Source organism: Tupaia chinensis, unplaced genomic scaffold, assembly GCF_000334495.1.
Source record: "Tupaia chinensis unplaced genomic scaffold, TupChi_1.0 Scaffold000555_1, whole genome shotgun sequence".
NCBI lineage: Eukaryota > Metazoa > Chordata > Mammalia > Scandentia > Tupaiidae > Tupaia > Tupaia belangeri.
The window spans coordinates 457,030-472,277 of NW_006160067.1; positions in this window are offsets into that span (position 1 = coordinate 457,030).

A 15,248-nucleotide genomic window follows, 5' to 3' on the forward strand; every position below is an offset into this window, starting at 1 on the left:
ATGGGAAATTCACTTGGTATGCTGTTATGCTACACAGTAATTGAATATAAAATAAAATAAATAAAAAAGAAACTTATAAGTTCACTAAAGTAATTTGCTACAAAATATACAAATTATGTAAAAATTAATAGCTTTAAATTATTATTATTTATGTACCCTGAGACACATGTTCTAGACTATAAACAGTCTATTTACATAAGAAGAAATATAAATGGCCAATAAAAAAATTTTAAAGATAAGACAGTATCACTGTTAATCAGTGATAAGCAATTATAGTAAATATTAAGTTGGCAAGTACTTGGGGGAAATGGGAATTTACACCTCCCATTGGTGAGAAGACATCAACTGGTAAAATATATCTGAGAAATAACTTGCTAATGTGTATTAAATTTTTATTCCAGAATATCTACCTATAAGAAATTACCCCAAAATCATTCAAGAATGTATCACAGGATGTTTAATATTTATAAACAAAAATTCAAACACAAGCTAAATCTTCATCTGCAAAAGGGTTTAATATATTACGTATTATTAAACTACAGCATCCTATGAAGACATTTAAAAAGATAAATGAGGCGTATTCATGTTCAATGACACATAGACATTGAACAAAGCATTTTAGTGAATAAGACATATTTCAAAGCAACATTTATAATATCTTTGGATATAGATATCTGTCATAGAAAGAAAATCTCTAAGACGCATTTTACATTTCACATTCATTTGCAGAGTTTGAGATATTTTGAACTTTTCTGCACTTTGGCTATATATGTAAACAAACTTTTTTGTTTTCAATACACAATAATTGAATATAAAATAAATAAAAAAGAAAGTTATAAGTTCACTAAAGTAATTTGCTACAAAATATACAAATTACACAAAAATTAATAGTTTTACATTATTATTACTCACGTATCTAAAACACAACAACAGGATTCAGACTCTGCATAGCAATCAGGAAAGCAGACAGGGAGAGACTGGATTAAGGGCACTGAGATGGAGATTGTGTTTTTAAATTGTTATTTTTACTTCTTAAAGTTTCCTTAACTCATTAAAGGTAGTAGAGTTATTTCCAAAAAGTAACAGAAAAACTGACATGTTTAATCAGTAAAAAAATGCTGAAATAAGATTGTGAAAATAAATACACAATAGGTTGATGCTCTTCAGTTCAGTAACTTTCTAATTTGGAGTTATTTGTTTTACTGGACATAATCCATTTGAATATCCATCAAACATAATTTTCAATTTATTAATCTCCTGTAAGTTAACATGTAACATTGTAGAGCTAGATCTTGGTCATTAATAAATAATAAGCCAATGCTTCCCCTCCCTGGAATGTTTAATGTTTCTGAGGCCATCTTATTAGTCTGTGATATAATTTTACTCTATAACATTTTTCAGTCGGAAAGAATAAATGCTTCTTTTTTTTTTTTTTTAGTTTGTTTTCCTGTTTCTATACGTGAGTCTGGGTGATTTATTAAAAACAGAGTTTTATTAAACCCCTAATTTTAGAAGTCCAAGGTCAAGGGTCAAATGTAGTCAGGGTCTTCCCTTCCGGTAAAAATCTCAAAGTGGCTCAGAGCATTATGTCACTAGGGGGCAGGAGTGTGCATGTCTGTGTCTGTCAGTGTGCTCCTCACTTTAGGCTACCAGGAGTCCATCATGGAGGCCCCACCCTGATGACCTTATCTATTCTTAATCACCTTCTGAAGGCCTGACCTTTCCTTTTTTATTTTAAGAGACTGTCTACTTAAGTCAAGAGTCTCCTGTGTCATTGTCCCTGCTATGGCTACAGGGAGGTGTCACTTGTTTGACTCTCTTTTAGTCAAGGCCAGCCTAGAGCACCCCCTCCTCCTGTCACAGCCTCTTGAGTCACTAGGACTACAGATGTGAACACCAAGCCCTGTCTGTAGGTCTCCCATGTGGATCCAGCCTGCAGAGCACAGCATTTTTGGCCTCACTTCTTTTTTCTCTTTTAAGTTCATTTATCTATTTCTTCCATAAGCAAAAAAGAAAGTGAGAGAAAGAGAGCATCTGTAACAAGGTCTTGACGCCAAGATCCATACCAGCATCAGCCAGGCCCAGATGATGGCCCACATGCGCTCAAGGACTCTGGGAGGTCTCTGGGCATGAACCAGAAAGCTGTCCATGTGGATCATCCTCACAGTGTGTCAGCCAGGCCCAGATCATGGCCCGCATGGACCCAATGTACTTAGGGAGGTCTCCGGACATAAAACTATGACCTCCCGTATGGTCAGTCACACAGAGGATGGCAGTTACAATGGTGACAGCATCCAGCTCCCCCAACTCTTAATGCCTCTTTTATTTTATTAATTTTTTTAAAGAGAGGTTTTTGCCACGACCCGTGTGTGCTCATCAGAAAGACAGAGAGACAGAGAGACAGAAAGCGAGAAATCACCCCCAAGGGGGATGGCCATACCACCATCCTTCTCCATTCTCTTCTCAGGATCTCAGCATGCATGCACACACATCTGGTGTGAATTTAAGCTGCCTGGTCTGACACTCAAACCATGGTCAACTATGTGGGAATCTAGTGACATAACCATTACGCCATCTGCTGTTGCCTGTTTTATTAATTTTTTAAGAGGTTTTTGCTTTATGTCATGTGTACTCACCAGACAGTGATTTCTCACTTTCTGTCTCTCTCTGTTTTTCTGGTGAGCACACGCACCCTATAGCAAAAACCTCTAAAAAAAAAAAAACCCACATGCCGGGCACATGTGCATGTGTGCCCAAACTCCAGAGAAGAAAACAGAGAAGATATTGTGGCATGGCCATCCCCCTTGGAAGGTGATTTCTCACTCTCTCTCTCTCTGTTTCCCTCTAGCTCTCTGGCAAGTATACATGCCCTATAGCAAAAATGTCTCTTAAATAAATAAATAAAACTAAAAAATAAATAAAATATATCTCTGACCAATTCTCTGATATGGGTACTAAAGCCCAGTGGGTTTATTTCCATTGCCGATTAAATCTGGCCTCAGTTCGCTAATCTCTGAGTGAGCTGGACAAAATGAAGTCAATCTGTTTTTTTTTTCTTCCTTCCTTTCTTCTTCGCTGCCTTGCTCCCTTCCCTATTTTTACTTTCCTTCTTTCTTGAAGCAAAGCCAGGACTGTGAATTGGCGAGTCAGTACTTTGTTTGAAATATTCACTTATCAATCTACAATATAGGTTTTAGAACGTAATTCGAGGAGTTTTAGAAATCTAATTTAAATAATACTTAGCTTTATGTTATAAACAAATAGCAAATAGCATATAACATTCAGTCTATGTGTATGTGTGTGACGGGATTGGTTTCATAATTGTTGAAGTCCATTGTAAAATGAAAATACAGACTCTGGGGCTAGCCCATGGAATGGTGTTTAAGGTGGCTGGATTATACTTGGCTGTCTGTGGTTCAAGTACCAGAACCAGTGGCTTGAGGCACACACTGGGAACTTGTGCATCCATGCCTAAAATCCCCATAGAGGAAAGATACAGGGAAGGATTGTGATGTGACTATTCCTTATGGGGTGGGAGCTTTCTCATCCCACTCTTGCTCTCCTTCTGGCTCTCTCTGGCAAACAAACACAACGTCTGGAAAAATTTAAAAAAAAAAATAAGAAAATGCAGACCCTGTCTAAAATCATTAACAATTTTAAGATGGCAATGGCAGGGCATAAAACCAAGCACGTCGCCCTGTGAGACTGCACAGGTAGCATCCCCGGGAACCTGGCACTGGCTGACACTGACCATCATGACTGATGCAGAGAGAGTGCCTGTACTGGACGAAGCAAGGGAGCCTACCCACAATTCATCCATCTGGACTGCACCTTTATGTTACCTCCCCCCAAAATTCAGAAAGATAATTTTCTCCTAATCTTCTCATTATGGACTAGTCTTATAGAGCAATCGGTGGGAAAGAAAACCATTCAAAAACTCGTACCAGTAAATGATAGAGAAAATGAATCATAAAGTGGGAAAATGACATTGGATCACATTCTTTTTCTCTTTCTCTCTCTCTCTTTTTTTTTTTTTTTTGAGCAATGGTTTTGAGATTAAACTGTAACAAAAGAAGCAAACAAAACAAATGAAGTTTAAAGGACATGCAGGATTATATAATTACTTCTGCAGCTGATGAAATGTAAATGCCTAAAGCTTATAAAGTAATTACAAGGCAATTACGGAGAGGAGGCTGTTTTGTTCACTCTTACTTCAGGTCCTATTGAAGAACAGTTAGTATGTCAAATTATTAACGTTGAGTAAGTTAATCACCATTCTGAAAGCTAAAATAAGATATTTTGGTGTGTTGCCAAAAATAAACCACAGCAACTACAATTCATTTTCATTTCTTTGTCGAGAACTAAACCAATCTCTTGTAATGGTTACTTTACATGGTAAAATAGGATAGATTAATGCAATCCTGGCAAAGCATGCAGGTAAACCTTTGTTTCTTTAGGATGATTCCTTTTTTATTACATTTTAAAAATTACATATTCATATAGTATAGCTGTGCATATTAATGGGATATAAGAGTGATATTTTGATGTTCAACTGAAGCATGAATGACCAAACCAAATTAACCAACCCACCTATTACTTCAAATATTTGACATCTTTCATGATGAGAGAATTTGAGACTTACCCTCCTAGCAATGTTGAAATATATAATATTCAAGTACTCACCATGGTTTGCAATAGATCTCAAAAAATAAGAGAGAGATAAATGAAAAATATCAAACATCTCTACTTTCTAGCTGAGGGTTTGCATGCTTGACTATCATCTGCCCCATGCTCTTAGCCTCTAGACTCTGGTTAATAACATTTAACTCTGTTTCTAGGCATTCAATTATTTTACTTTTCACACATAAGTAAGAACATGTGGTATTTCTTTGGCTTATTTTAATTAGCATAATGTTCTCTGATTCCATCATGTTGTCACAAATGACAGAATTTATTCCTTTCTTAAAGATCGAATTGTATTTTATTGTGTATATATACTACATTTCTTTAACCATTCATTATTGATTGATATTTAGGTTTACTCCTTAACTTGACTCTTCTGAACAGTGTTGCAATGAACAAAGATGTGAAGATATCTCTTTGATATGCTAATTTTAAATCTTTGGGTAAATTCCCAGCAGTGAGATTGCTAAATTACATAGTAATTCTATTTTTATATTTTAGAGAAACACCCATATTGTTTTGCATAACAGCTCCACTAATTTACATTTTCCCCAACAGTGTACAAAGGTTCTGATTTCTCCACTTCTTGCCAACACTTGTTACCACTTTTTGACAATAGCCAGGCATTCTAGTGGTGTGAGCTGATATCTTATTGATCTTATTGTAGTTCTAATGTATTATCTCTATCCTTAATTACTAGTGAAGCTATGCATTATTTTACATATCTGTTAGCTATTCGTATGTCTCTTTTTAGAAAATGTCTATTAAATATCTTTGCCCAGTTTTTAACCAGATTATTTTCTTTCTAGAGTTTATTTGACTTCCTTATATATTTTGGATATCAATTCCTTATCAGATATATGTCTTATAAATATTTTCTCACAACCTGTAGCTTGTCTCTTCTGTTAATTGTTTTCTTTGCTATACAGAAATTTTTGTTTTGTTATTCCATTTCTCTAGTTTTGTCTAGTTTGTTGTAGTTGTTTTATATATTTTTTACCTGTACTTTTTACTACTGAGGGAAGTTTGGTAAAAGATGGTATTCCAGGGACCAGCAGTTAGTATAATGGCTATGTCACTGGACTCCCACGTAGTTGACCGCGGTTCGAGTCCTGGGCCTGGCGGCTTAAAACTCACGCTGGGCACGTGTGCGTGCGTGCCCAAGATCTGGAGAAGAGAACAGAGGAGAAGGGATTGCGGCGTGGCCATCTCCCCTGGGGGATGATTTCTCGCTTTCTGTCTCTCTGTCTTTCTGGCGAGCGTACAAGCCCTGTAGCATAAACCTCTCCAAAAAAAATAAAGAGAAAAGATGGTATACCAATCTAGCAAAGATGATGCTAGAAGATGGAGAATAAGTCACTTTAAATCACTTCTGATCACTTTCATTATACAAGAGTCATAATCTAGAAATTGCATTATGCTGCATATTTTTCCTTTTAATCCAAATCTTTGTGTACTTAATATGATTTGAGAATTTTGTGTTATGTGGTTTCCAATTATAACTAGCCACATTAGAAATTTCTAAACTGAGGTTTACACTTCTCTCCCTGAATTATATGTGCCAGGTCTGGAGGAAAGTAGTCATTTTGGTTTAGTGCTGTGACAGCCCACTGGGCATATATTTTTTTATAAACATAGGTGATACTTGAGAAGAGTTTTCTTATGGACATACAATCTTACATGGTTTCTAAAGGCTTTTACTCAGGAGGCATGAAGGTTTGGGATCACCAACCCACACTGGCTCACCCATGGCCTTTTAGGAATCAGAACACACAGCAGCAGGTGAGCAGTGAGCAAAGCTTCAGCTGTACTTACAGTCACTTCTCATTACTCCCATTACTGCTTGAGCTCCACCTTCTGTCAGATCAGTAGCAGCATTAGATTCTCACATGAGTACAAACCCTATTGTGGACTGTGCATTGAGGGATCTAGGCTGCATATTCCCTAGTAGAAGCTAAAGTCCAGTGATCTGAAATGGAGATGAGGCATTGATGGTGGTGCTGAGGAGCAGCTACGCATACCGCATTATGGTCAGTTGTATAATTATTCCATTATGCATTGTAATGTAATCAAAGTAGAAATAAAGTACATGAGACATGCAATACATTTAGATCATATCCAGACCATCCCTCCCACTAAACTCAGTGCATGAAAAAAGTCTTCCATGAAACTGGTCCCTGGTGCCAAAAATGTTGGGAATTGCTGCCTTAAAAGATCTAAACTCAAGTTCTTTCTTGACTACTTGGGATATGGTACTTTATAGAAGATACACCTTAGTTTTCTGATACATAAAGTGGGGATTTAATATCAATCTGATAAGATATTGATGAAAATTAGGTTCAATAATACTGTCATAAATCTTTTTTCTTTTTTTTTTTTTTGGAGAGATTTTTGCTATAAGGCACGTGCGCTTGCCTGACAGAGAGAGACAGAGAGACAGAAAGCGAGAAATCACCCCCCAGGGGGGATGGCCACGCTGCAATCCCTTCTCCTCCATTCTCCTCTAGGGATCTTGGGCACGCACGCACACGTGCCTGGCATGAGTTTTTAGCCACCAAGTCCAGGACCTGCACCACAGTCGACTACATGGGAGTCCAGAGATACAGCCATTATGCTAACTGCTGGTCCCTAATACTGTCATAAATCTTACAAGTCCACCACAAAGTACAAGCTTTATAAATATCATTGCTATTTTCATTTCTCAGAAGTAGAATAAATTGCCTTTATTTTTAATATTTCATCTATTAGCCATCTATCTTTCCGTATTAATCATATTATGAATTATCTTCCAAGGGCCTTCCATACAGAGTTCTGTTACACAGCACACAGATGTTATGTATTGAGATGCAGAACCTATGATGACCATGAAAGATTTGGAAGGGAAAAAATTACTTCTTGCATTTTTGAGAACAAATATTGGTCTTCTATAAAGATAAAAACTTTGGTATCTTCACCAGCAAAGATTATTTGATTTTTATTATAATTCTAGAAATAAATTATATTCTTCCAGACATATAACATACAAAGATACTTCAAAAGTTAGAGAAAATGGAATTAAAATATAAGTTTATTTTGGTGCAAAACATTTTTGAAATGTATGCAAAGGTTTTTTATAATATATATTTTACATTACTTTTTGGAGACCTTGTGTAGATAGTCTAAGAGTGTGGCAACTTCCATGATCCTTAGACTAACTCACATTGATCTTAATTTCACTTCTTGCCATGGCACCTCCCAAGAAAGCATGCTAGGATATATATAATGGGATATATTGCTTCAAGATTGAAAAACAAAAAGAACTCTGATTAGGATTTATGCTCCAACTCTTGGAATTTAAAAATAGCTAAAGCATTTTCCCTAGAATTAAATTAAATAATTAGAATGTTTTTAAGGCTTGTAACTTGGGAGAAAGTTGCTGATTTCAGGAGCACCCTCCTTCAACAAATGAGAGTCAATTATAGAGCTGTGTCCCACACCGTCCTGGGTACCTGGACACATAGTAAATACAATGAAAGGACGATAGCTGGATACAGACACTGTATAATAAACAAAGTAATCAATTCACTTGTACAGGACAGAAGATGAAACATGGTACCAAACAAGAAAGAAAGAAGCAAAACATTTAAGGGACACAGAAGTAGAAAGTTACCTTTAGATGACAATGTCTATGGTAGTTCTTAAACTTGACTAATGTACAGTGTATTCATGATGGGGAAATCCACTGTGTATGCTGTACTGATATATAGTGATTGAATATAAATAAAAAATAGTAATAAAAGAAAAAACAGTGCTGGGTGGGTAAGCATCTGTTTCTGACTATCATTAAGTCATTGATCTCAAATTCACCTCTGCCATATAAGATAAAAAATATACATAAGATGAAATGTTTTCAGACATTAGACAACAAGTAAGGCAAAACCGTGGACTCTCAGAAAAGAACCAACTCCATAGGATCTCCCAATGATTCAGGACCTCTGCCTTAAGAAAATTCCTGATTACGAATCAGCAAATTAGGATCAAAATAGTGCACAGGAGTATACTCACGTGAGAAGAGGGAGGACAGCGAGGGTACCTGAAGACGCTGGAGAGGAGAGGGGACCGGTGGAGAAGTGCAGGTCAACTCACAGGCGGGAACCCACCACAAGCCCTCTGCAGACTTCTGAGCCTCTTCTCTGCAAAGGATAAACACGAAGAAAGCTGTATTGAGGGAAATTGTATTCAAACCGCTGGAAACCAAAGGAAAAAGAAAATCATGAAAGAAGTCAGAGAATAAAGCATTGTACAAACGGAAATGAGGGTATCAACAACTGCAGATGGTCTCTGGTCTCATGCGTAAGGAACTTGAAGTTGACACTGCTTAAATAAGTGAAGACTAGAGCAAACTGAAAAACCAACAACTCTTCCTAGACTGGTAAGGGACGGGTGGTCACAGGGGAAACAGCTGCCACCCCAATTGGAGGGATAGGTGAGCACAGACTGTCCCAACTTACCAGAGCAGAAACTCGCCCGCCAGCAGAAGCCTCTGCAGGAACACATGCTGGGCTGGAGAGTAGTAAAACCTGAACTGTACCTAACAGATTCCTGGAGGTTCACTGCGGATAATCCGAGAGAGAAAGACTTCAGGGGGACCCAGTCGTAGGCAGCCCCTGCTACAGTAGGAGCTTAATCTCCAAGAGTTCCACCAATTTCTCACAGTAAACAATTTCTCTCCTCTGGGGGAGAGGAGGAAAAAAATCCATTTTGAAATATGTGAGAACATTTTGTTCTTAACATTGGCTCTCAGGAGAACTATTTAATGGAAGCCTGACACGCTGGGCTTTCTCAGAGTCTGACCTGGGGGAAGGCGAAATACCCTCCGGCTGACTCTAGTAGTCCAATAAGGAAGGGAACTTAACCAACTACAGCTGACTCTAGTTTTCTAACTAGTTTTCTAAATACCCAACCCCAGGCCACTCGACCCATGGCAGCCCACCTAAGTGGGTAAAAAAATCTGGGAACACTTGTAAAGTTTGCAATAAAGAGACAACCTTATTAAAACACTGATACCTAATCAGAGAGCTATTAGACCACCCCCACTACCCCTACTTTACCACTATGTTGCTAAAATCTATTTACAGCAGTATATTTTTTATTATTATTTACACATTCGGTACATTATGTCCAGGTATCATGAATAATCACAAGATAGGGATCTGGTGGCAGCCCAGTGTAAATAAAACTGGACTCCCATGAGAAGGTCCTGGGTTCATGACCCTGGGATGCACTTGCACGTGTTCGGTGACCTGAGTCAGCTGAGACTGTGGGTGAATCCTGATGTGAAGATCCTATTTGGGGTATAAGGGTGCCTTCCCTCTATCTTTCCAATGGAAGGAAGAAATAAACAAAACTTTTTAAAAATGTATAAGACATATTAAAACTAAAAGAACACAGTTTCAAGAGACAGAATAAGCCACAGAAGCAGATTCAGATGTGTCAAGGATATTGCAATGACCAGACTGAGAATTTAAAACAGCTATAAGTAATATGCTGAGTTCAAATAAATGAACTACTGTGGGAAGCTGCACACCAGCGAGTCTGCAGAGGTTTCTCAGAGAGCAAACAATTACCATGATTGGTTCCCTTCCAAAAACCTGACCTTCGAAACCTTGCTCTGATTGGCCACTAGAATCCCTCAAATTTGCATATCTGGCACCTCATGATTGGTCCAAAAGCAACCAATCATAACCCACTGTTAACAACCAATCAGGGACCACCGATAACCGAGAAGACGATACAGACGACCGAGAAGACGACCAGGAAGACGACAACTGAAGAGCCTGAAAAGCTGAAACACCGCGCAGTCTCCAGACGACCCTGAAGATCCTGAAGAGCTGACACTGCATCGTCTCCAGACGAACTGGGAGACCCTGAAGAGTTGTAACACTACATCGTCTCTGGACAACCCTGAAGAGCTGTGATACCACGTCGTCTCCGTGCTGCTCACAGTAGACGATGCGACCCTTAAGAGCTGTGACACTGCGTCGTCTCTGTGCTGTACCGTGCTGCCCACAATAAACAGACGACACTGTCGTCTCCGTGCTGTAACACTACGCTGCTTGCCCCGGCTCTCACTCCTTCACTCAGGAAACCCGTTCGGCTGTCCCCCCGGGTCGGGACAAACTACATAGAATTTATGAGCAGATGGACAGTAAAAGCAGAGAGATGAAAATCTTAAGAACTAAAAATAAATGCTAGAAATTAAAAAAATATGTACTCTGTCTTGGAAAGGAAGGTTGCTTATATGATGGACTTATTGGTAAACCGGCCATGGCTGAGGGGTAATCTCTGAACTTGAGGCTATCTTGATACAAACTTCCAAAACTAAAAAGAAAAAAAATTGTAAAAAAAAAAAAAAAATGACAAAAGCACAAAAAGTGTGACACACATACAGTGGGAATACCATAAGGAGAAGAAAGAGAGAAAAGAACAGAAGAAATGTTTGAAATACTAAAGACTGATAATTTATGCAAATTAATACCAGACACTAAACCAAAGTCCAGGAAGCTCAGAGAACATTAAGTAGATAAATGCAAAAACAAAACGAAAAACTAGATATAGATTCAACATTAAAGAAAATCAAAAGCAAATCATTTAAAAAGCACCTTATATACAGGGTATATAATGAGGATATAAGTAATTATGGATGGTCTCTGGTCTGACACATTAGCAGCCTGGAGGTTGACACTGTTTTAACAAGTGGAAAACTGAACAAACTGAAAAAAATCAACAACTCTTTCTAGACTGGCAAGGGAAGTGAGGTCATAGAGCAAACTGCTGCCATGCCAACTGGAGAGACAGGAGAGTGCAGAGAATCATGACTTTCCAGAGCAGAAGCTCACCAGAAAAAAATAAAAAATCAGTGTTGATGCAACTGGACTCATATGAGAAAGATGAAAATTGTATCCAACTTCTCATTCTGATGAAAATTATGCCAGCAAGAAGGGAGTGGGTTGAGTGAAATGTTGAAAGTATTGAGAGGAAATCAAAAACAACAGCCATCTAGGATCTTGTACGCTGCAAATCACTCTTCAAAAGGGAAGGAGAGTGCTCGCTTCGGCAGCACATATACTAAAAGGGAAGGAGAAAGAAAACATCCTAAGGAAAGCAATAATTGAGGATATTTGTTGCCCGTAGACCTGCCTTGTGGGAGGTGTCAAAGAAAGTTCTTCAGAGAGAAGGAAAAGTATATGAATCAGAAACTTGGATCTATATAAAGAAAGAAAACCATTAGAGAAAGAACAAGTGATGATATAATACAACATTTTATTTTTCTTATTCTTAATTCCTCTAAAAGATAACTGCACTCAAATTAATGTTAGCAATGATACATTCTATTATGTATGCTTATATGTAAATATGTTAAATAAAGACAGAAATGATATAAATGGCTTGAAGGAGGAATTAAAATTGTTTTGTTATTATGAGCTGTTCAAATGTATAGTGTTATTTAAAATTGAACATGGAATAGTTGTAAATATACATCATAAACTCAAGTATATTCACTAAAAAACTAAAAAGTATAAAAAAAGGAGAGAAAATGGAATCATATAAAATGGTCAGTTAAAACCACAAAAGGCAGAATAAGAGTAAAAGACAAAGACAAAAACAAATAACAGCAACAAGTGAAAAATTGTTAATAAAAATTTGTAGCTTTTAATCCAACTGTATTAATACTCATTTTGAACATCAATGATTTAAGTGTAGCAATTAAAATACAGAGGCTGCCAGGGTGGATAAAAAACCAAGACCCAACTATACATTATCTGTGAAAAATTTACTTTAAATTTAAAGTATATTTTAATATATATATATATATATACATAAAATATACATATATAAAATATATATACATAAATATATCTTTAAATATGTCTACACATATATTACAAATAAATTGATAAAGATATACCATATGCTAACCCTAATCAAAAGAAAGTTGAAGTACCTATATTAGTTTCTCAGGAGCAGATTTCGAAGCAAGGAGTGTTGTCAAGGATATAGAGGGCTATATCAAGAAATATAAAGGTATCAGTTCTCTAGGATGACATAGCAAATCTTGTATGTGCCTAATAAGACGGTCACAATGTTCAAGGCATATTATACTATTCTACACTACAAGATTGGGTCATCAGAAAAGTCACAATGCATTTTTGCATAGAAAAAAATATATATGTCCTGACTTTTCCAGTGACCCAATATTATCCAACTATACTTTATTCCAACACTACAGTGCAATACTACAGAGTATTTCATCCAACAACCACAGATGACAAATTCTTCTTACACTCACATGGAATATTCACCAAGACAGACCACATATTAGGCCATAAAACATGCCTCAACACATTTATAGTAATAGAAGTTATGCAGTGTACATTCTCAGACCACAGTGGAATCAAACTATAAATTAATAACAGAAAGGTAGCTACAAAATTCTCAAAATATTTGGGAATGAACCCTCTTCTAAAGAACACATATGTCAAGAAATCCCAGGAGAAAAATATATTTAAATGAATAAAAATGAAAACACAACAACATAATAAAAGAACAAACTATTTTTTTTTCTACTCTGACTCATTTCAACGCCTCACTTCTAACTAGATGTGTTGCTTTTTCCCCCACACGTTGATTTTCTGGCATACACAAGCTAAGTATCCTATGATTTAATTTAAATCTGACACTACCTAGTTGGAGTTAGGTTCAGGTCTCATAATTTAAGGGCTTAGTCCTATCAGACTGCCCCTAGCTTCACTGCCAATCACAAGTCTAGAACCTTTGACCAATCCTCTGTAAGTGAGGAATTCAAATGGCCTCTCTTTAGGTTCTACCATTTCAAGAGCTCAAAGAACTAAGGAAAGCTCTTACATTACAAATAGTACAGATGAGGAGACCAATGATACATATAAGAAGCTGTGTGGGAAGGAGCCTGGGGATTTCAATGCCTCTCCAGGTGTGCCCCTGTCTGGGTACTTCCACCCATTGAACACCCAGAGCTCTCCAAACTCCACAGCTCAGAAATTTCTATGTGGGTTTCAGCATACAGACATCATAAATTTTTACCTCAATCTCCAGTTCCTTTCTACTTCCTGGAAGATGGGACTGAGGTGAGGCTGAAAGCTCCAAGCTTCTAATCATGACTTAGTTTTAATGGTGACCAGTCCATATCAAGAGGCTTACCAAAGCTCACCCAGGGAATTAAAAGTGACAAGAGCTCAATGTCAGACACATGGGTCAAAGACCAAATATTAGAATGAAAGATCTGATAGAACCTGCATTGTTCAGGAAATTACAAGAGTTTTAGGAGCTCTGTGGCAGAAACTGAGGGACAAAGATCAAATATCTCTCTCTTTACATCACAATATTACACTTATCAAAATTTGTGAGATGCAGCAAAAGCAGTGCTTTGAATGAAATTTATACTATTGAATATGTATATTATACAAGAAGAAGAATTTTAAATCAATGATATAAGCATTCATCTTACATTTAAAAAAGCAATTTCAATTCAAAGTATACAGAAAAAGAAGACATCATAAACTTACAACAAAAGTCAATGAAATTAAAACCAAAACAATCAATAGAGAAAAATAAAACCAACAAACAAAAGCTAGTTCTTTGAAAAGACAAAATCAATAAGCCTCTAACCAGACTAAGAAAAAAGAGAGAGGATATAAGTTACTAATATCAGCAATGAAAAAAAAAATATCCCTATAAATCCCATGGACATTAAAAAGATAATAAAGTAAAACTGTGAACAATTCTATGTGCAGAAATTTGTTAAGCTAGATGAAATGGAACAATTCCTAGAGAGACAGAATCTGCCAAAGTCACACAAGCAGAAAAAGGCCATCCAAATGGGCCTATGTGTATTAAAGAAATGAAGTCAATAATAATGAAAACCACCAGGCCTACATGGGCAAGTCTCAAACTCTGAATACTATTTTTTTTATTAAGTTACTTAAAGTACAGAACACTAACATTTCTTGAGGAAACTTATTCCAACTTTCTTTGTGTTAACTATCTGAAAGACTCATGAAGTTAAACAGTGGGTCTTAACAATAACTGTGCAAACGAACTAGTGACTAGAGAAATAACTTTCCAAGAGGTTCCCAAATAGGTGACAAAAGGAGACTGGACTACTGCTTTGCTCTAACTAGAATCTACCCTGGTTTCATGTTACCTCCCCTGCACAGTCATCCATCCACCTTCAGAAATCTCTGCCTTAAACAATGTATTCCTTCAAAAAATATATTTTTCCAGGAACCAGCAGTTAGTGTAATGGCTATGTCGCTGGACTCCCACGTAGTCGACCGCGGTTCGTGTCCCGGACCCGGTGGCTTAAAACTCACGCTGGGCGCGTGTGCGTGCATGCCCAAGATCCCGAGAGGAGAATGGAGGAGAGGGGATTGCAGCATGACCATCCCCCCTGGGGGGTGATTTCTCGCCTTCTGTCTCTATGTCTCTCTCTGTCTGTCTGGCGAGCGCACGTGCCCTACAGTGAAAATCTCTCCAAAAAAAAAAAAAAA